The 24,934-nt window shown below is 34.1% G+C and overlaps 1 pseudogene; it reads right to left on the minus strand.

The window, feature by feature from the left end:
* LOC149179019 (alpha-xylosidase 1-like) overlaps positions 1-12,946 on the minus strand; it is an 86,318-nt pseudogene extending 73,372 nt beyond the window's left edge.
* Between the last annotated feature and the right edge of the window lie 11,988 nt (positions 12,947-24,934).

Genomic DNA, 24,934 nt, shown 5'->3' on the forward strand with positions numbered 1-24,934 from the left:
TTGAAAAAATCTGTGAGCTCTAAGAAGTTCTCTTGGTGTAGAGAAACAATGGGCATTGTAGGTTTGGATAAATGACTAAGCTCTCCTGTGGCCCCCTATGGAAAGAAAAAAGCAAGTGGAGAATGTTGGGTTGTGTTATATTCTTTCCACGACTAGCCTATGTAGTTAACCAGGGAGTTAGAGGGGGGGAAAAGCCCCCCCTTTGCTGCACTGATTGTGCAGCCAGGGGTTCACAGGGGGGTTTAAGGGGGCGCATAGCCCCCCTCTACAGGGTCTGGGGTAGCGCCTCGGGGAAATTTTTTTTGCACCCTATATTAGGTTAGGCGGACCTACCTATGGTTTTGTGCATGGTTTTCGGTCCATGGTTTTGGACACGATGGTTTTCGGTCCATGGTATTGGATGCTTCGGCATGTATAAATATGTATTGTAACATTGAAGGAACATAATGAAAAATCAATCTGGTAGTACCGGTTTTTGGATCTAGGGGAAAATATCTGTGTATATGTGTTTTATGTGTTATGCTTTCGCATTGTTTATTTTCTGTGTTTTAGAATTTGTATGCCGGTAATTTTTGTATCGGGTCAAAACCTACAAATATCACAGCCATAGACTCTGATTTTTGTATAGTTTTGGTAAAGATACCAATCTCCTGTTGTGGCTTGATCAACCAGCTGCAATACTTTCACAATTTCATCACTGATTCTTGATACTGGAGTGTTGATCATAAGATTCATAGCTGGATGAACAAATAATTCTATGAACTGTTTATATGTAAATTATTCCTTCTCCTTGATTCCCATAGATGTCCAAAATATCACTAATTGTTGATTGCCTTCTTCATCTAACTTTTGCAAGGTGAATGGAAGCTTGTCTCCCTGAAAATATGTAAAACGATATACAAGTACTGAAGCATACTTGAATACTTATTCAGTATTAAACTAGACAATGTTTTCATGGATGGTGGTCATACTATCGGGCAAGCGCGGTGCTTCAATTTCAGAGCCCATATTTACAACGATACGAACATATACACTCAGTACTCCACTTCATTGCGCTCAAAATGTCCTCCCACCAACGGCTCTGGAGACAACAACCTGTCGCCATTGGATTACGGGAGTCCCACAGTTTTTGACAAAAACTATTACAGCGATCTGAAAATCAAGAAAGGGCTTCTTCACTCTGATCAGCAACTTTTCAACGGAGGTTCCACAGATTCGCAGGTGACTACCTACGCCTCCAACCAGAACCTCTTCTTTTCGGACTTTGCTGCAGCCATGGTTAAGATGGGAAATATCAAACCTCTTACGGGCACCAGTGGACAGATCCGAAAAAATTGCCGCAAACCTAACTAACTACGCAAATGATAATCACCTTTGTTTCATTAAAGTGCCATGGAGTTTGGCATAAGCTCATGAGGTATTAAAGCAGAGTGACCCTAATTTAAATAATGTATGCTTTTAGGTTTAATAAAATGTTTTTGATACTTTGAAACATTCGTAATGGAACGGAAGTTTACACGAGAGATTGAGCGACTCTTTTATTTCACAAGCACCAGTACGGAAAACATTAAGAAAGCACTATTTTCGTACGGAAATCTCAAATTAAGTTATTCATTAAAGTTTGACTGATATTTTCCAAAGAAATATTTAGCTTTCTGGTTTACCTGCAGTGTTCACTCCTCCATGTGCTTGAATGGTATGATACTCGTATTCAAAATTCATAACTTAATTGGTGAGTCCAGTTGGTGAGTCATTGGGACTTTGTCAGGAAACATAAATTCGTTTTTCTTTTGGTTTATCACAATCAAACTCCCAATAATAAAATTAGCTTAACAAGTATTATTATATTCAACTTTGAGAAAAAAAACAAAAACTAAATTTAACCTAACCATAAACGAACTTGACCAGAAAGATTCGGAATCAAGCCTCGAATTTAAAATTTACTTGGAATATATAAATTTGGTGACAGTTGTTTTTAATAACTAGTTTAGTGTGTGAATTATTTATTTATTTATTATATATAATAAAAAAAATATGGGTTAAATGTGGGTGGGAAAATAAGTCTCCGTTAATAATATTATAAGGTTTTTTTATGTCAATTTAAGTGGATGAAGATTTGACAAAGAAATTATCCAGGATTTGAAGACCCAATTGTCCTCCAAATTCGACATGAAAGATCTTGGAGCTGCAAACTATATTTTGGTCATGGAAATTAAAAGAGATCGGGCAAAGAGGAAGCTCTGGTTAAACCAGAAGATGTATGTCGAGACAATACTGCAAAGGTTTAATATGCAGGATAGTAAACCGGTGAAGGTTCCTATTCATGTAGGTGTGAAGTTATCTGCTAAACAGTGCCCAAGACATAAGAAGAGGAAGAGGACATGTCCTGTGTTCCATATGCAAGTGTAGTCGATATCCTGATGTATGCAATGGTCTGCACTAGACCAGACATTACACATGCAATGGGAGTATTGAGCAGGTCTATGTCAAAACTAAGAAAGGAGCATTGGACAGCAGTGAAGTGGGTTTTCAGTTATTTGTGTGGCACTAGTGATTATGGTTTGTGCTACCAAGGAAGACTAGGATTAGACAGAGTGTTGGATATTCGTGGCTTTGTTGATTCAGACTGGGCTAGAGATCTGGATCAGAGAAGATATACAAGTGGGTATATGTTTAACCTATTTGGAGGTGCAGTCAGTTGGATGAGTAAGAAACAATGTGTAGTGGCACTATCAACTACAAAGGTAGAATAAATGGCAACCACTCATGCAAGCAAGGAAGCAGTTTGATTACAAAGATTGTGGTCAAGTATGGGGTTAGTACAGGGAGCTATAAGGATATACTATGACAGCCAAAGTGCAATTTTCTTGGCAAAGAACCCTGCTTATCATTCAAAGACAAAGCACATTGATGTTCAATATCACTTGTGAGGGATATGATAGAAGACAAAAAGGTGTTGTTGGTAAAGGTGGACACTTTGAATAATATTGTAGATGCATTGAAAAAATCTGTGAGCTCTAAGAAGTTCTCTTGGTGTAGAGAAACAATGGGCATTGTAGGTTTGGATAAATGACTAAGCTCTCCTGTGGCCCCCTATGGAAAGAAAAATGCAAGTGGAGAATGTTGGGTTGTGTTATATTCTTTCCACGACTAGCCTATGTAGTTAACCAGGGAGTTAGAGGGGGGGAAAAGCCCCCCCTTTGCTGCACTGATTGTGCAGCCAGGGGTTCACAGGGGGGTTTAAGGGGGCGCATAGCCCCCCTCTACAGGGTCTGGGGTAGCGCCTCGGGGAAATTTTTTTTGCACCCTATATTAGGTTAGGCGGACCTACCTATGGTTTTGTGCATGGTTTTCGGTCCATGGTTTTGGACACGATGGTTTTCGGTCCATGGTATTGGATGCTTCGGCATGTATAAATATGTATTGTAACATTGAAGGAACATAATGAAAAATCAATCTGGTAGTACCGGTTTTTGGATCTAGGGGAAAATATCTGTGTATATGTGTTTTATGTGTTATGCTCTCGCATTGTTTATTTTCTGTGTTTTAGAATTTGTATGCCGGTAATTTTTGTATCGGGTCAAAACCTACAAATATCACAGCCATAGACTCTGATTTTTGTATAGTTTTGGTAAAGATACCAATCTCCTGTTGTGGCTTGATCAACCAGCTGCAATACTTTCACAATTTCATCACTGATTCTTGATACTGGAGTGTTGATCATAAGATTCATAGCTGGATGAACAAATAATTCTATGAACTGTTTATATGTAAATTATTCCTTCTCCTTGATTCCCATAGATGTCCAAAATATCACTAATTGTTGATTGCCTTCTTCATCTAACTTTTGCAAGGTGAATGGAAGCTTGTCTCCCTGAAAATATGTAAAACGATATACAAGTACTGAAGCATACTTGAATACTTATTCAGTATTAAACTAGACAATGTTTTCATGGATGGCCACAGCTAGAAATTGGCTAAAATTATAGAGAATAGTGGGTTTGGAATCAATAGAAAAGATAGATAAGAAACCTATGATGTGTTCATTTACATATTGACTAGAATTGTAACAAAGCAGATAAGAAAGAATAGTGGTAATTTTCTTGGTTCTGTCTGGGAACATGGATGAATCATAGGGAGGGTTTCTTTTAGGTGGAGGGTTATCTACAGCTAGGAAAAGTTCAAGAGTTTGAGATCGTGTTTGAGATCTTTTAGTGAAATCTAGCTTTTGATAGGCTTTTATCGGCTTTCATGAGAAAAAGGATGGATTGGTGCAATAGTTGGGGCCTGCAACATCTGTTCAATAGACTGAGCATTGATGAAACAGAGGATTTCTCCTGTAGGTGAAATGATAGCTCTTTGACTGGGATCATAGGATTCATGGCATTTCCTAACAAATTCAGGTGCTCTATGTATCTGAGGGAAAATGTAATGAGGAAGGTGGGAGTCCCAAAGTCTTGTTTCATTTGTTTGATCAACTAACTGATCCTCCATCCAGCAGTATATTTCATATAAATCAAATTGAGAGGAAGACTCAATGATTTTACAGTCTCTGTCGACCAGGGGAGTATGATGGAAGTCAACTTGTGGATGAATGAGAGGATTTGGGATTTCTGCAATTTCCTTTCCCTTAGGAGGCATTTTTTTAAATGAGTTGCAAGCTGAACTTGACGGAAATGGGAAGAATTGGTCTGAAACACAATGGTAATAGAAAAATAGTATAACTGAAAATGGATTAGGTGGACCTGGATGTCAGCTTGGTTCTGAACAAAATTGAAAATTCAGTTGACTGATGAATCTGTCGTTTTGGCTACAAGCTTCAAGTATCCAACAAATTATGGGAATGCACTGTGTAACAATTTTTGCGAAAAAGAGGGCTTATAATGAATAACATGGAGCAGATCTGTTGTTCAACAATTAAATTGTCATTAATTCTCCAATGGGGCTGATAAACAGATCAATGAATATTGATTTGTGAGCGGGAATGGGGAATTAAATGAATAACAAACAAATAGGTGATAGCTGATTGGACGGAGGAAGTGACATGGGGCAAACGTGGATGATGACGTAGGAGCGGCGGTAAACGGTTGAATGAAAACCACGTTCAGGAGTAAGTTTCAGGTGGTAAGTTGTTTCATGATTTTAAGTCTTGAAAGATTAGGATGGAGGAAACATAGTTTCGGAGGGCGATTTCCAAACCTACCAACTTCGGACCGCCCCCTCGCTGATAAAGTTCAGATGGCAAAGGAGGGTCGAGGAGTGATGTAGGCCGTCGGATCTCGAGGGAGTGTACAGGATGAAAAATATGTGAATGAGTTTTAATGTGACAGGGCGAAAGCGATGTTGGGGTCTAGAGTTATGGCTTATGTGACATGCGTGGGGTATGGGGTATGTCGAATGAATGAATAAAGTTTGAATATCACAAATAACATTGATATTTACAATTTATTGTTAATTAAAACCAATCAACATATACACAAGTATCTTTTGTTCTGACTTAGGATAAAAATCCTATCATGTTCCAATTTCATTTCTCTACCTACCCTTACTTTCCTAACATTTTTTCAAAATTAGTCATCCAAGTGCATTTAGACTAGCAACTCAACATTTTCCTTTTAATGTTTATACTTCTATCCCTTATTTCTTCCATTGGCTCAGATTAAACTGTTGAGCCAATTTTATTTGCTACCTATTGACAAACAATTTAAATCAAATCCAATCATGATTAAACTGTACAATTGGATTGTATGAACTAGTGTGGCATTTAAATAATCTGCACACAACTTTTGTTTGCAAAAATAAACTTTGACTAAGAGTAGTGGCATTTGGATTTGCAACACTTTCAAAATTTATTATTTTTTCTTTTCTTTCTAATTTAACATTTTTTATTTTTGTCTTCCTTTTTTAGGTCATTTATTCTAACATTTTATTTGATATGGACTTATTCATCAAAATATCTCTAACATTTTTTGAAATGATTTTCATTTTTTTGACTAATTGATGCTAACTTACCAAAACCCAAAAAATGATAAATAAAGCATTTATTTATTTATTGTTTCTAAATAAAAGTTAAATATTTTTTCTCTCCTAACCAAATATAATAAAATATTCCAAATGGTTACTCCTAGGATGGGGTTAATAATATTTTATTATTGCTCATTATTTAGGGATAACTTAATATTTTGTTATAAATAGAAGGGTTTTCCATTCATTATTCACTTTCGATTATTTTCATTGTTGCACACATTGTTGTAGCTCTGATTATTATCATTGTCGCTCACCATTTTCTTTTCCATTTGAGTTCTCATTGAACTCAAACATTTTATTTGCTAGGTTTTACACATTATAGAGGAGAGAAACTCTATCAAAAAGCTGAAGACATTTGATGATAGTCAAGAACCCATCCCATAGAGGGGGACTGGTAATATTTATTTGTTCCCTTCATAGGTGTTGTTTAATAAAATATATTATTTATATATTTGGTTTCCATTGGATTATTGGAGTTAACTGAATTTATTACTATTTCATTTTGCTGTATAACTATGATTGTGGCATAGATTAGGGCTTTGGCAGGTTTTGTTTCTACCATTTGTTGCAAATCTAACATGTTTGGCAGCCATTTATATTGTTAAGATTGTTTGTCATCCACAGTCTTAAGTGTTTCCTTTTCATACACCTTCAAAGAGAAAACACTATAACATGGGTGCTCCCACATTCTCTCTAGCATCTTTTAATAATTTTTCAGCTTTTGTGGTCCGCTTCCTTCCTTCTTTGGATGTCTCTTCTTGAGTGGACGCCTCCACTATCCCCTCCTCTGCTTGTGGTTGCTCCACAACTTCCTGAGGTTCTTCCTTTGGAGCCAAAAGCTCTTGATCAGGCTGTAAAAGAAGCTCCCTCTCAAGAGAACACCTCATTTCCTTCTCCTCATCAAATTTCTCATCTCTTTTGACCACTGTCATCTTGAGAGATGGTGAGTACACCTAATAGTTGTGAAATGTATCTGTGTACCCCATAAATATGTCAAACTCTATTGTCGGCTCTATATTTTTCCTTTCTTCCTTGGAAACATGGCAGTAAATTAATGATCCAAAAATCCTGAAGTGTGACACATCTAGTTTTCTTCCTAAAAAAGCTTCCTCTTATGTACTCATGCAAAGAATCCTATGAGGACCCATGTTTTGCAAATAGATCATTGTGTTGCATGCTTTAGCCCATAAGTGTAGAGGTGGGTTTTGGTCATGCAACATTGCCCGTGTTTCTCCCATAATACTTGTATTCTTCTTCTCAGTCACCCCATTCTGTTGTCGATTATGAGGTGTTTTCAAGTCCCGTCAAACACCTTTCTTTGCACAAAAAATTTTAAACTCATTCAACACATGCTCACCACCGTTATCACTCCTGAGAGCCTTCACTTTCCTACCAGTCTCTTTCTCAACAAGTGCCTTGAACTCAAAAAATTTAGAGAATGTCTAGTCTTTCTTCTACATGAAGTAGATCCAACATTTCCGTGAGAAATTGTCTACAAATATAACATAATACTTGTGCTTGGAAGTGGAGGCTGTCGAGAAAGGTCCACAGACATAAAAGTGGATCATTCCAAGGACTGCATGTGCTCTGTTGTCAAAATCATTGAAGGTGGATTTTATGTACTTCCCTAAGGTACGCCCTTTGCATGCATCTCACTGCTCTAGTGATCCATTGGGGAGACCTATAGAAATCTACTGCATGATCTTCAAAGCGACATGATGCAAATGGCCAAGTCTTCTATGCCATAATTCGTCGACATCTCGGCTCTGCGTCTTCTCTGCTTTTTTGCTCAATGCTGCACAATCTTCCACATCTAATTTATATATGTTCTTCACTCAAATTCCAATTTGTTTCACTTTTCCTGTGGCAATGTGTCTCAAAAAAGCCTTCCTTTTGTTGAATATCACATTATAACCACAATCCTCCAACACAGCTATGGAAACTAAATTCTTCTTCAAACTTGGTACATACATCACATCCTCAAGACTAAGAGGGGAGTCAAACTCCCTCTAAAAATTAATTGTATCAATTTCAGTTGCACTATACCTTCCATCGTCTCCCAGCTCGTTGTGCATCTGGAGATCCTTTTCCTCCAAGTCACTGAAAAATACTTTGTTGCCTGTCATGTGGAATGAGGCACTGTTGTCGAGATAATACACACTACCCATCATTGTGCTTGTCATGCTTGCAATGAGGTAAAATAAATTTTGAATTTTGAAGCCAAGGATTCACCCGCTACTCCTCCTTCAATCTTCTTGTTTATCTTCTTGTGTGGACATGTCTTGGCATAGTGTCTGAGTTCATGACAATGAAAGCACTTGATTTTAGACAAGTCTTTCTGCTTGCCCCCTTGACCAGATTCTTCTTTGGATTGAGACTTCTTCCCTTTCCCTTTCTTTGTCTTTCCATCCAAGGAACAATTCTCTTCATCCTCACCCTTGGATGAAGTCATGTCTATGTTGCTCTGCCCTATTTATTCTTGCATTAGATCGGACCATAACCACTCCCAGCTTGGTAGTTTCTCTCTACCATTTACCAAATCTTGATAACTATGTCAACTCTTGGAAAGACCCAAGAGGGATAGAGCTACCAAATCCTCTTCAGAGACAATAACAACAACCCCACCAAGTTCATCATGACACTATGTAAACTTGCTCAATTACTATGGAATTGTTTCATTATTTTGCATCTTAATACTTCGAAGCTTGTCCTTGAGTGCCAGCTTCTTGTGGTCACTATTGTTCTCAAACAAATCTGTTAGTGTTTTCCACATCACGAACAAAGTTTCTTTCCCATGGATATTCGAGATAATATGATCCCAAACTCCATCCAATATGATCCTCCTTGCTTTGGCTATGTCCTTCTTCCACTAAGCAAGAACCTGGGCATCAAATGTTGGGGGTTTTGCTACATCTATCTTGATGTATTCTAGCAGCCTATTATCATCAAATATTGCCTCCATGTAGATCTTCCATGCCACAAAATTTGTCGTTCCTTACAAAGCATACGCGGGCCTGAGTTCATTGAAAGCGATCTTCTCAGTCCTAGAGAAAACTTGTAACACTGATCTTCAAATTCGAACCTCCTACAATGACAACTTTGAAATCTCTTCTCTATTATGAATATAGCTCTGATACTATGTAGAAATTAATGTGTATATTCTACACTGCTCATGAAATTTTATAAACTAGAAGCTACTTTACTGATCTGTGGAAGTTAATTCATGATCGAGAACAAAAATCATTAACATGCATCAAGATTCAACATACATATACAAAGATTTATCTAGGGGAAAACAACTGTTGAAAACCCTTTAGTATCTGTATTACATTAATCAAATAATCTTGATGAATACAATATGCTCTGCTCAAGCTTGAGTTCAACCTGCACCTGTATCCTTTATCCTCTGCCTGACTGACTGACCTTGGCCAATACTTAGCCAAATTTCGAGCCTCCAAGCTCCTATTTCCTTGCGTTGTTCCCTTGGGAAATTTCCCCTATTATTTAGAAATTTCACACTAAGGAATTGCGTAATTACCATAGGGAAATCCTTTGATTCCATGCACCAATTGTACAACTTGCATTAGTTTACAACTGATAGTACACTACCCTTGAACTCAAATCTCAACTAGGTAACTCGAATTCTCTGCATGCAACAATTATTTTGGATTGAGTCATTAGTTAACTAGATGATCACTCAGTATGGAAAAAGTTGCACACCCACAACTTGACCTCCACTACTTCTTCTGAGAGTGAGAACTAGTTAAATTGACAATAACTCAAACTAACTGAAATAGATGGCTACAAATTAGCAATCAATTATGTAGAATTGAACTCAAGTGTTTCCAACTAGAATTAACTGAGTGACAAGAGCCATGTTAACTACCTCAATTAACTACTTTCAATAGGTTGAAATTAAAATTCGAATTTTAATCTACTCACAACTAAATTTTCTTATTACATTTTCAACCAACAAAAAAAAATTATCCACCTTACAAGAACCACGTAACGTGGTGTCATAGTTCATGTTAACCGCAATCCCTGCATAAATACAATACATATAAATTAGTGGAATCACAATAATCAATTAATAAATACTAAACATTCACGTGAAAAATATCTCACTTCCCATACATATAAATGCCGTAGTCTTTAACGCGACTTTTTGAAAGCCTTTCCGGCGATTTTTTCCGGTGAAAATCCGGCAGTGATTTATGGAAATCCAAGTTTGATAACTAATTTCTGCACAATGAAACTGTCCCAGGGGTTTTTCAGGGTGCTGAATCCGAATATGCAGTTAAAAAACCATTTTAACTGCAACAAATCATGATTTCAGCTCAATTTCTTCCGCCGGATTCCGTCACCGGAATCTCAAAAAGTCGCATTATAGACAACTCCCATATAAATTAGTGGAATCACAATAATCAATTAATAAACACTAAACATTCACGTGAAAAATATCCCACTTCCGATTATTTGTATATAACTAGTCATTTTTCCTCGATATTGTGCTCATCATACTGCTTTTTATAGCCACGGTTATATCTAAAAACCTATGAACATTAAATAATTCGTAATTCAACCGGGCGAAGACTATTGTGTTTCGGAGAAGGAATGTAGGTTCACAAATTTTTTTATTGTACTTTGAGAGAAAGAATGTAGTTAACAAATTTTTCATGGGAAACTAAGGAAAAAACTTTAAAAAATAATTATTTAATAAATATTATAAAATTTAACACATTATTTTATTGTTATGATTTAAATTATTATTATTTATTATTATATTAAATAAATATGTTAGTTTGAGAGTTAAATTATGGATTCAATTTTCTTAATATTTTAAGAATCACAACTAGTTTATTAATTTAATTGAAAAGGGAAAAAAAATATTGAACAAATATATTTACAAGAATAAGTTATTTTGGAATAATTTAAATTTAGCAATCTAATGCATAAAATCTAAAGTTTCCAAACTATTTTTTTATTTTAAAATTCATATGATTTGTTTGGAACCTATATTCTATCTTAACATTACATAAATCATTAATAATCATTTAATTTATAAAATTATATTAATTCAAAATATAATAAAAAAATTATAATTATTAAATATATTTATTTAATAAAAAATTATAATTTTAATAAATTTTATAATAATTTTTATTATATTAATTCAAAATATAATAAAAAAATTATAATTATTAAATATATTTATTTAATAAAAAATTATAATTTTAGTAAATTTATAATAATTTTAAAAAAAATTAAATTAAAAAAATTCGTTATCCTTTATTTTTATAATTATTATGCACAAACCAAATGATTTTTATTTACTTTTTCGCAGTAAATTTTCTTATCAATTCCATGTAAAATCTAATCATAAATTGATAAAATTGTTAGAGTTTATGCAAAGAGAGTATGACAAAGGTGCGTTTCCACCGTCTCTAAAGTCATTTTTCTATGTAATCTAAGTAAAATGGAAAGTAGGATTTGAACCAAAATTGTGGAGAAAAAAATCTAGGCCCAACATTATTTTCTGTGGCCTGTGTAAAAGAAAATAAATTATTATTGAGCTAAGATGTGTATCTCGTGAAGAGGCTCATTCTCTAATCCAAGATGTACAATTCCATCGTTGATACGTTTATCTTATAAAACATTAAATTTTAATTGGATTAGGTTAAAGAATATAATTTTAAATAATATTTTTAATAGAACTATGTTAAATAATATGATTTTAAATAATTTTATAGAATTAAAAAAAAAAATTAATATTTGTTTTATAAAACATTTCAATATTTAAAGATAAAATAATTAATACTAAAATTATTTAGTAAAATATGTAATTTATTCAATTTTTAATATAAATATTAATAATAATAAATTATTCAAAAATATATTCTGAAAGATAAAAAAAATTATACCAACTATTATAGATTTATTTTAATAAAATTTTTATAAGTGTAAATTTTTTTTTCAATTTTTACATTTTAACTATTCTAATTTATTTTTTTACATACAATAAAATTTGATTCCGCTAACTTCTTATTAAATTTATGATTAAAATGAATTACACAATATTGATGAATAGCAAAATCATAACAACCCTGTGATTGGAGCCGGCCACACAAAACACTTTGAGGCACATGTCCCTTCTAGCATCATCAATTTGCCACGCTTGAAGAGTATCACCCTGTCAAATCAGAGGGTGATCAGACCATGAATCCTATGTGACGATAAAAGACATAATTGGCACTTGTCAAAGGAAATAAACTATTGAACAGAAAAGTCAAAAAGAGATTCGGGAGGTGGGAAACACAGCAGATGAAGATGAGAGTGTCACGATTTAATTTGTAAATTTCAAGAATGGTGCACTTGTGGCGATAAGCTTAGCCAAGTTTGCCACGATCAAACCTTCAATTTTGATTTTAGCGTTTACTTTAAGCCCAACAATGCGCCAAAATAAAAATATCAACTGGGAATGAAGTAAGAAAGATGTGAGAATCAAATCGGAATAGAAGCAGAAAATGTGATCACCAGAAATGGGAGGCCATGATTACGTACCTGGATCGATAAGGACGACATATCTCATTCCATTAGAATGAATTCGGTTAAGGAAGGGGTGCAACTTACCTTGAGGATAATTGAGAGGGTCAAGAGTAAAGTCCTTGGCTCATCATCGTTCCATACGACATCCAGAGGTATCTGAGATTTGTTATAGTTTTCTACTAGATTGGTTATGTCCGATACGTTCTTGTATCCAAACTTGCATTCATGAAACCCTGCACCACATCACATCATCCCAATATTAGCTTCAACCATCTCATACCATTTAATGGTGTTTCCAAAAATATATTAGTTTCAACTTTACACCTACGTCTAAGCAATGTTTACAAAGTACACGGTAAGGAATATAGAACATATGTATAGTTCTATCAAGATTATTTATTTTCAACAATAAGATTTGATTTAGGTTTAAAGTTATTAGATCAAAACTTATTAGGTTATTTACCCAATATAACATTGGTAAAATATTTCAATCATTCCTCTTAACCACAACAAACCCAAATCACAAATTTCCTATTCACACCTTAAAATATAGTAAGTAGATTCCAGTTGAATTTATTTCTTCATGTGTTGTATACAAGTTAAAAACAAGTGCAGATGTCTTATAACCGAAACCGCCCAATGAATAAAATTTCATCAACATTTGCTACTTTAGACCTTATAAACACCAAACTCAAAACCTAGAGTTTAGCATTTTTGTGCATTTCTTGAATGAAGTCGGATCCCAACAAAAAGAACCAGACAAACGACGAATCCAACGAACAGAAGCTTTCATATATTATTAATTACTACACCGTGCAAGCAGGACATGACCCAAAAACGCAGTAGACTGTAATAACAGTTTCAGTGATAGTTCTGGTATTCCGTGGAATAATCTTGTCTCAGCATATGCTCCTGAAGTTGCATAGCAGTTACATTTTTAGTTATGAAAGTGGGGGGAGTTTTATTAGAAGCTATATAGAGTCCATTCATTTTACAATTATTCATATTTATTTATATTATCGATATGTACAGATGTGCGATTTGACATGATATGATTTAACATGATATGATAAGGGAACAGAGTCTATTCATTTCAGAATTATTCAGATTTATTTACATTATCGATATGTACAGATGCGCAATTTCACATGATATGCTGCCAGAACAGCGAAACAAAATGGCGAACATATGCTGCAGAGCAGCCAGCATGCAACGGGAGTTGATCCCAAGTGAGGCAGCGGCAAGCCGACCGTCCAACAACCCGGGCTACACGACCGCGTGCGAGTTACATTCTTAGTTACTCAGTCCGCTTACAATGTTATAACAATTTTAGTTTTAAGTATTGTCCATCCACCCATGTTATAACAATGTTATTTAGATTTTAGGTATTGTCGATCCACCCATCCAACAAATATTGTCACCGTAATAGATTATATGGCGAAGTTTTAAGTGAAGTATTTGGGGACAATGTATATATGTAATTTTTCTTCACTTGCACATCTGACAATGTCAGCATAATATCTCTAATCTTCGCTCCGTCTACGTAGGTGATACGTCTGCTTTGTGAAAGGTTGGAGTTTTAGTTTTCTTTAGTTTTGCTATTCTATAGTTTTGTTCAAAATGCAAGAGATTTTGTGGAGGATCGGGTCAAAATGGAGCGCGTACTTAGCGCATGTGTTCACCTTCAACCTTTTTATAAGATATAAGATTTTACTGGTGAATGCCGATTCAACGCCTTATTAAACTTATGGCACGTTCTGTGTAACTTCGTAGTTTCAACAAAGTCCTTTCATCCAATTTTTTTTTTAAATAAATAAAATATATTAAAAAGCCAAAGCATATCCATCCAAAGGACCTTTTTAAATTAAAAAAAATAAATAATAAATAAAATATATTAAAAAAACCAAAACCTGGAAACACTATACAATAAGTCACCTCAAAATATCTTCTGATTATTAAAAGAATTGTATTATAAGGTAAATTAATTTTATAAATACATAAAATTGATCCCAAAAGGAGTCAAAACCTGAAAAGAGAATCATATAAAATAGATTAACCCAAACTACCTTTTAATATTAATATTATTATTTAAACCCAAAAATCAAATGAATTGTATTATAATATACAATTAATTTTATAATATCTATATTTTTATTTTTATAAATAATTTACCGTTATGTTACCTTTTAATATTAATATTATTATTTAAACCCAAAAATCAAATGAATTGTATTATAATATAAAATAAAGGATTTTTTTTAATTTAAAAAAAAAAAAAAAATTATTAATAAAAATATTATTATTATCTAATTTTAAGGTCACATATAAGCCAAATACTAAATTGGTGTATGAGACTTTTTTATTTGGTGATTTGACTACTAACTCTCGGGGTTACCTGTGACCTTCTAGGAGGAAACACATGCTTTTAACCATTTGGCCCATCCAAATTATATAAATCTAATGTAAATAAGTTAAAAACTATAAAGTACCAAACTCCTCTCTCATAAAATTTGAGTATAGAATTTTGATTTTAAATGTTTTGGTTATATATATATATATATATATATATATATATATATATATATATAACATAATTGATTTATCTAAAAAGTCAATTTCATATGCATATTAACTAACTTTATTTACATAAACATATAAAAAAAATTATGTTGTAAAGTTCCTTATTTAAATAATGGTATCATTATTTAGATAAATGTAGGTTACAAAGTCCAAAACATTTGATAGTTTCTCTATTTTCATGGTTGGTATAATGAGTAAATCTTAAAATCTTGGAAAGAGGATGATAATGATTTCTTCAAAGCACTTGAGCTATATAACGATAATAAAAATAACTCAATAAGAGAGGACCATAATATAATAAGATAAATGAGCATAGACTAATCTTACCAACTTTTAAATATTTGAAATTACATGTGCACTTCTCTTGATCCATATGGTTCTTTACTTGGGTTTTTACTAGATCAAAGGTTAAGATGGATATGTGTAAATGTACTTTTGTTTGTAGGGTGAATTTTATTGTCTACAGAAACTAGAATTTAGAAAGTGGGGTTGTGAATAGGTGGATTAGTCTATCATTAGGGACATCTGACCATATTGAAAAATAAACTCTCCCTAAGGAGGAGAGAGACAGTTGTATACTAAAACATATAAAATTAACCAATCCAGGATTGAAATAATGGCCTAAGTGTCCTTGTACATAAACAGTTAGAAACAAAAGGTCATAAACAATAAAGGTTCCACAACTAAGATAAGGGAGTTGAATCTAAGACTACAAACTAGATGGGTTCTTTTGGGTCCTCTATTTTTTTCTCTATTCTTGGAGGAATGCCAAGATGTCATTCAATATTCTCCATTCCCCAAATTAGATCGCTCAAATGTCAATGCAAGTGTTTAAGGGAGTGGAGGATATCCATGTGCTACTTATGTCAATCCAAGAGAGTCCACCCTATTAAAAAACTTCATGTGCGAGTAAACATCCATAATTTGCATCTATTAATTGAACCATCATTATGTTCCCTATGCCCAAGATCCAACTAGTCCATCCTATAAGAACATTGTATCCAAAAGTGGAATCCTTTGAGAGGACGGTTATCCCTAAGCCTTCGTGAGTTCTCCCTATATGTGATTTGGTGTGAAATCTCGATATCATGAGGTGAAGTCCTCTAGCCAATGGTGCATATGGGTATGTCCCTGTGGGCCCACTCTTGGTAGTAAGCATCCCCCTTTCTAACATGTATCCATTGATGTAGCATGGTGGAAAAAGAAACTAGATGAAAGGATTATAGCCAAGGCTAAACAAGATCGAGGGGAGCAATGGAGTAGAGGGGTGCCACATTATACAAATTCCAAGAAGAAATAATTCACAGATAAAGGGGGTGGCTAGGAACGACTTCAAGATAACTATAAGCAATAGAGAGGGAGGTGCATCTAAAATTATCCCTAGCCACCAATTCCCCACTTGATGCCAAATAGAGGACTTGTAGAGATACCAAAAGAAAATAAAATCTGCAAAACAATAAGGCCAAGAGGAAGGAAAAGAAACAAAACTGCTAGGGGAAGATGAAGGGTGGAGCCACTAAACAAAGAGAGGTACTAGGGATAAGAGAAAGGACCATCGAGAAGGAAAAAGGGGAAGACTCATCAAAAATAAAAAAGAGAGGAAAGAAAAAGAGGAAATAATTGAGATTCCAATTGTTGGACAAACATTGCACTGGCCACCCTACAAATTAACCAAGATAATTGATTCAAATCAATTCTAGGAAGAAACACATTATTACCAATTTATAGATGGTGTCACAAAGTCTTGAGGGAAATAACACCCACAACATGATGAAAATCTAGTTGGGGGTTAGCTTAACTACTCCGAAAATCTTTCCATGGTTACTCCATGTGCTTAAGCCCTCTTTCTATGTCCCTTGTGCTTCAAATGTTTTGCCCATTATTTGTTGTTCGCTTCTTTCCATGAGAATATCTTAGATACATATCCATAGATTTAACAACATGGGAAGAGAAATAAGTTCACTCCCATCACACTAGTGAACAACTAGATTAGAGATCTAGAATTTAGAAAGTGGGTTGTGAACAGTTGGGTCAGTCTCTCACTAGGAAGACCTGGCCATATTGAAAAATAAACTTTCCATAAAGAGGAGAGAGACAATTTTTTACTAAAACATATAAAATTAACTAAACTAGGACTGAAACAATGGCCTAAGTGGCCTTGTACATTAATAGTTATAAATAAAAAGTCATAAACCATAAAGATTCCACAACTAAGAAAAGGAATTTGAATCTAAGACTACAACCTAGATGGGTTCTTTTGGGTCCTCTAATGTTTCCCCCATTGTTGGAGGAATGCCGAGATGTCATTCAATATTCTCCAATCTCCAATCTAGATCCCTTAGGTGTCAATGAAACTGATCAAGGGAGTGGTGGATACCCATGTGATTCTCATGCCAACCCAAGAGAGTCCACCTAATAAAAACTTCATATGCCAGTAAACATCCACAATATACATCTATTAATTGAACCATTCCCTTGGGTGTGCTATGCTCAAGATACGATCAGTCCATCCTACTTTGTATCCTAAAGTGGAATCCTTTGAGAGGGTGGTTATCCCTAAGGCTTGGTGATTTCTCCCTATATGTGAGTTGTTGTGAAATATTGATATCATGAGGTGAAATCCTCTAGAAAATGGTGCATATGGGTATGTCCCATGTGGGCTGACTCTTGGTATTAAGCATCCCCCTTTCTAACATGTAACCATTGATGTGGCATGGGGGACAAAGAAACTGGATGTAAATATTCTAGCCAAGGCTAAGCCGGACTGAGGGGAGCAATGGAGTAGGGGAGTGCCACATTATACAAATTCCAAGAAGAAATATTTCACAGACAAACGGGGAGGCAAGGAAGGGGTTCAGGACAACTAGAAGAAATAGAGAGGGAGGTGCAACCAAAAATCCCCCTAGCCACCAATTCCCCACTCGATGTCAAATAGAGGACTTGTAGAGATATCGAAAGAAAATAAAATCCCCAAAACAGTAAGGCCAAGAGGAAGGAAAAGAAACAAAACTATTAGGGGGAGATGAAGGGTGGGGCCAGTAAACATAGAGAGGTGATAGGGATAAGAGCAAGAACCATCAAGAAGGAAAAAGGGGAAGACTCATCAAAAAGCAAAAAGAGAGGAAATAATTAAGACTCCAATTTCCGGCCAAACACTGCTCTAACCACTTTGAAAATTAACCAAGATAATTGATTCAACTCACTTCTAGGAAGAAACACATTATTACCAATTTCTAATTTGTGTCGCAAAGCCTTGAGGGAAATATCACCCACAACCTTATGGAAATCTAGTTGGGGGTGAGCTTAACTACTCTGAAAATATTTTCATGGTTGCTCCATGCACTTAAGCTATCTGTATAAGTCCCCTGTGCTTCGAATGTTTTCCGCACCATCTATTATTCACTTATTTCCATGAGAATATCTTCGATACATATCCATTGGTTTAACACCATCGGAAGAGAATTAATATTCACTCCCATCACGATAGCGAACAAATAGATTAGAGATCTAGAATTTAGAAAGTGGGTTGTGAACAGTTGGGTCAGTCACTCACTAGAGAGATATGACCCTAATCTTAAGGTGATTAACAACCGAGATTAGATCTTGCCTCACTTGAGATCAACAACTAAGATTAAAACAAAATCTCTAAAGTAAATTACTAAATAATTTTCCTAAGTTTCTTTTATCTAAATAGGTTACCATAATAATATGTGATTTTTCCTAGGTTAGACTTAGGCTAAGTTATGTTAGCAACTTACTCACGCTTGATCAAGTGTTCTAAGGAGAATGTAGGAAACTTTTGCATGCCTAGACACAAGGCCTCGGAAAAGGTACCTACTCGAGCTATAAAAAATCGACGCACTCTAGTAGTAGTGTGAACTAAGAGAGAGAGAGAGCACAAGTTTCCTTTATGTGCATGACTAAGGGATACAAGTAGTATTCAAAAAACAAAATCTCTAAAGTAAATTACTAAATAATTTTCCTAAGTTTCTTTTATCTAAATAGGTTACCATACTAATATGTGATTTTTCCTAGGTTAGACTTAGGCTAAGTTATGTTAGCAACTTACTCACGCTTGATCAAGTGTTCTAAGGAGAATGTAGGAAACTTTTGCATGCCTAGACACAAGGCCTCGGAAAATGTACCTACTCGAGCTATAAAAAATCGACGCACTCTAGTAGTAGTGTGAACTAAGAGAGAGAGAGAACAAGTTTCCTTTATGTGCATGACTAAGGGATACAAGTAGTATTCAAATAGAGGCACCTCGAGGCCAAAGGAGAGGATGGTTAGCCACATTGTTCTCATGTAGAGGAGAAAATTTATGGATTGGAAGAAAAGGATGGAAAGATAAGAGGATGCCTTGGTACATCACTTTAATATCTTAATGACATTGATAAATATATTTTTGGAGGATGTTCCAAAGTAGTGACCTAGGGTAGATGAGGAGACAAGGACGTCTGATCATTTCACAAATCAAATAGATGACCTTCCCATGATCCAAGAGAGCAAATAGGAGACTTCACAACCTTAGTATATGATCCAGGTGGATATTGGTGGCCACCTGCCAAGTCCACCTGGACTCCCACCATTGTTTCTCTCAGCATTTTCAGTTTCCTTAATTGTAGCACAACTTACTATTTTTAGCAGTTTTTCGGGTCCTGAACTTCTGGAGCCGTTTTGAGGCCCTAAACGACGTTTTTTGGGAAATCTAGGGGCAACATCGGTCCATGGACCCATGTGTTAGTGCTCGGATAGATCTTTCTAACGAGATATTGTACGCATCAAACGGAGATCGTATGCCAAAGTTACGACCTCGGGAAGTTGATGTACCAATTTACCCAAACGGGGCCCACAGTTTGGCGTTTCATTCCTAGGGTTAGGTTTTGGAATGTTAAGGGTTTTCCATTGTTTCTCAACAATAAATAGGCCTTCGAGCCTCATTGTAACACAGTTCAGAGGCATGTAGCCACCACATCTCTTCTCAGAGATAAGCTACCATCGCCCTAGCTGGTTTATTTCCATTTCTGGTTGTAAGCATATTTCAGTATTTTCCATTAATGAAATGAAGTATTATTTCTGCTGCATCTTTGTGTGTATGGTTATCTCTATAATTTGTTGTGTTCCTGTTTAAATCTGGATCAGTATAGGTGTGCTAAGGAGGAGATTAGATTACTACAGAGACCCTTAGAGGTAATGAGCAGCCATGCGGTTCGTAGTTGGAGTAACTTGTGGAGGAGGCATAAGGAAGAATTATATCCCATGTATCTGTATTAATGTATGTGATGCAAAAGTATGGGGGGACCTTACTAGCTATAGCAAGATAGACTTCAGATGGAGATGGAAGTAATATTTGAGGTGACTTCATTGTTTCACCTTCACATTGAGTCATGGTAGCATGGCACATTGCCACAAAAGGAGAGTGAGTCCTTCTTCGATGCCTTGGAGGTACCTTGATTGAGTTGAGGTTTGGTGATTGAGGAGTTGCATGGATGAGTCAGCGAGATTGAAACGAGTGAACTTGCATGAGGAAGTGAGTTCTTGTGAGCTCTAGTGTAATGATTTGATTAGTTACCCAACCAGCAAGAGGCACAAGGGGATCCAACACATAGAGGCGTCTAGATGTAGTTCAAACTAGAGGCACAACAATAGATCATGAGGAAACACTTCAACAATCAAGAAATGATAAGACGATTGGTGAATTGGTGGTTTGGGTTTATTGATTAGAGGGTTATCGAGGAAAAAAATATTTTGTAGTTGGGGGGGGGGGGATTTGAGGCCCCTAGCCTAGTGGACATGTGTGACCATGCTCAAGCCTTTGCTGGAACTGAAGTTGGGGTTGTCAGGACATTCACTAGGGTGACAAACCACTTAACGCAAGGCATTCGACACTTACATAAGTTGAGATCATGATTGGTTGGATGAGACAAGTGCACATGGATAAGTGACACACTATCTCATGGGTTATCTTTGGTGCATGACAAATAGTCAATCTATTTCTTGGCTTTGGAACGCACATGGAAAGATATCATTTGAGAAAACTCGTACGAAATTTGGGGTTTCCTCACCTAGGTGCATGGGGTGGCATGATGGCATAACGAGTTATTTCAAGTACACGACATGGGCGCATAGTGGGTATACATTGCCAAGTTGAATGTGTTAGCTTAGGAAAGTTAGAGCGCATACTAGCAATTTAGCAAGTTGATAAGAGGGTGATGTAGGACATGTATGCATCGATCAGATCAAAACTTGAGGTTTTCAACCAGGCTTGTGTCAAGGAGACATGTCGATGCATGGCATACCAAAAAGTGCATGATGACGAGACACGTCAACGCATAGCATACCAAAGGGCACGACCTTTCAGTTGGAAGGGGGAATGCATGGTATATAGATTCAACACAAGTGGGTGAAGGATCAACCCATAACAAAAGCATGCCAAACATACATTACAAAACACACGACAAGGTGATGATGAAACAAACACCACAAATTTGAATTATGTATCACTTTAATTTGTTGCAAGTCATCCAACAACACCAAATTATATCTTACACACTTCTTTATATTACCTTCCAAATCTGCTTGAAATATGTATAATACTATGTTTTTCAAAATATATCAATTCACCTCTATTATTCGTGGAAATTTTTATTTAACTTTATTTTATATTTAATATTTAAATATTATATACATAATAAAAAATTAAAAAATAAAATATTAATATTAAAAAAATTGATTATAAAAAATATTTTAATTTTAATTTAATAATATTTAATATTTAATAAATACAAAATACAAATAATATCTATAAGTATAAATGAAAATTCAAGCCTTTTATAATTTATTATTCTATTGTTGATAATAAAGAAGGATGGTTATTCTCTTGAGATACTTCAGTATCTTCACGATGAAAAGGTGATTGGTTTAAAATTCAACCGACACAGATTCAACTATAATTGGAAATTGGTTGATGTGGATTAGTGATATTTTATAGATGGTTTTATTTAGCACTTTACCATGGTTATTCTGTTATGCATGCAGAGTATTTTTGTGGATGTTTATCTATTTTTTTTGCCGCAGTATGAATTTAGATAGATTTTTTTGAATGCATTCCCAAAGTGCATGTAAAAATTGTAATTTTCTTAAATACATTTTTAAAATGCATATACACAATATAATTTTGTTTATTTTGAGAAACAAAATTATAGTTTTCTTAATATTGAGAAATGAAACATCTAATTTTATTTTTAAATAAGTTAGAAGAACATAAATAAGTTAAAAAAGCATACACCAACTTAATACTTGGATGGGACATCATTGTTTTTAAACATAATGATGATTCTTCATAGAGTTCATTTCTGTAAATCAAACATGACATGTAAATTGAATAGGACCAAGGTTTAAGGCAACCTTTTTTCCGTACTGTTAAAATTATGGCCTAACTTTTTCTTTCTTTTCACAAATCTTCAAACAACTTTTTTTCTTTTCATTAAAAAAATTACATTTTTTTGTTATTCTTAGGAATAAAAAGAGAGTACATTTTATATAATATAAATCATTAACACCTGGTGTGCCCTGACAATCTAAAGAAAAATGACTATATAAAAGACTACAACAAATATTAATGAGTTGTAGACTATAATGCTGTTGAAAAACAGAAAAAATAGTGCTATAGATTATATGTTGTAATCTACTTTCTGCAGAAGCTTTATGACTATTGGGAGATTTCCTTGGTCTGGAAACTGTTTCTACCCAGTTGGAACGTTGAGATGTGGTTGAGGTGTTCTAGAATTGCGTGGAAATAGATTTTCAATTAGAATGTGCTCCAGATCCAATGATAAAACATTTTTTTGATAATCTGTCAACACATTTGTTGAATTCTTTAAAGATAGGTTGGAAATTCCAGCAAAATTATGTCAATCTTATGCATTCCAGCAACAAATTATGCAAATATACTTACGTATTCAACTCCCTAAATGGCATATTAAACATCTCGTGTACATCACAAAGGTTTCATATGATGGTCTTTGATAACTTCAAGGAGCCACATGGACCCAATTCTCTGGGATACGAGTTAGGGAGGTTTAAGTAGAAAAGGCGAGATATAAAGTTGCGTTTAATCTATAAAGCATATTTGAAAAATCATCATTTTTTTTAGATGTGTTAAGGAAATGGTTTTTGTGATCCAATTAAATTATAAGAAAAATCATCACTTTGTTTATAGATGGGTTAAGGAAATGTTTTTGTTTGATCCACACTGAATAAGAGTGCGTGACCTTCTCTTTCCAAATGTACGAGTCTCTTGGTGACAATTTGAAGTCTCTTTGTTACAAATTGGAAGACGTATAGAAAGGCTAATGTCCATGTAACAATCATTTCACATTATTTCTTCAACTAACTTTTCCAAAATTAACATTACTTCAATTGTGTTTCACAGTGCACACCATCATTTTCCCTTCTCATTTAAATAATCCCCGTGCCCAATTATATATATATATATATATATATATATAATAACTCCTCTCCAAAGAACATTACCGGGTTGTGTTTGACATCGTAAACAATCATTTTTTCTCCATGGTTTCAAATAATCCTATCACAAATGACAACACCTATCACAAATGACAACACCTAGTGAAATTGCTAATTTAAAATATATTTAATTTTAATTTTTTTTATAAAATTAAAATAAAATCTATAATAATTTAGTTGTTAAATTAATAGTGGCTACTATCTACTAATATAGGTTGACTCATCATGTTATTTGTTTTAGATGGGTTAATCTGTTTCTTTATGTCAGAAATACACGAGCTCTTAGCCAAGCAAAAGCAATTTGAAGACATATCATTACTGTTTCAATTATTGAATAAAATAATTTTAAATTAAAAAATGAAAAAAATAAATATAATCATCTTATAATTAATTAATTATATTGATAAAAGATATTATTAGCATTAAAAACATATCTTAAAATACATTTATTTTTCAAACTATTTTATAAAATAAATTTAACATTTTAGTTCTTAGAGTTAGCTTAATTGGTCAAGTCCATATGGTTAAAGCAACTTTGCTATTGAAAAGTAGTACTTCAATTCTATAGACACTCTACCCAGCCAGAAAAAAGTGATAACTGATCTAATTACAAATATTATGTGGACCTTACAAATATTCTTTGGACATATTATGTGGACCTTACAAATATTATGTGGACATATTATGCGGACCTTACAAATATTTCCACTACAAATATTTCATGGATGATCTCTCAGATTGTTGAACTAGTTATCTTGGTTGATCTTGTAAGTAGTAAGATATCATTTTAAACCATATAATATAATAATTTTTAATATAAAAAATCTTGTAATAAAAACTATTTTAAAATATATAATTTAATGAATTTAATTTATTTCTGGATAATATCCTAATAAAATAATGCTAAAAAAATATTAGTATTTTAGTCATTTCTAGTTTTTCATAATGGATGGAGTTTTTGAATTCAAGTTTTTTTGATCCATATGATATTAAGAAAAACCCTTTTTTTTGGTAGAAATCACATAGGAAAACAAAATTAAAACTAACTAGTGTAATTCATCATCAAAATCACATTAGTGTGGCTCATAATAAGTGGAATGTTTGCTCATAATGTTAGACGAATTAATCTTCTACATAGTATTATTCTGTAAAATATTATTAATGAAAATTTCCAAACACAAACAATATAACTAACCTATTATTATTTATAAAAAAGTTTATTTTATTGAATTGTAAATTGTTAAATAATAAT

This window comes from Pinus tabuliformis, chromosome 4_1 (assembly GCF_031772625.1).
Source record: "Pinus tabuliformis cultivar Carrire ecotype Pingquan chromosome 4_1, CPIR1, whole genome shotgun sequence".
NCBI classification, from domain to species: Eukaryota; Viridiplantae; Streptophyta; class Pinopsida; order Pinales; family Pinaceae; genus Pinus; species Pinus tabuliformis.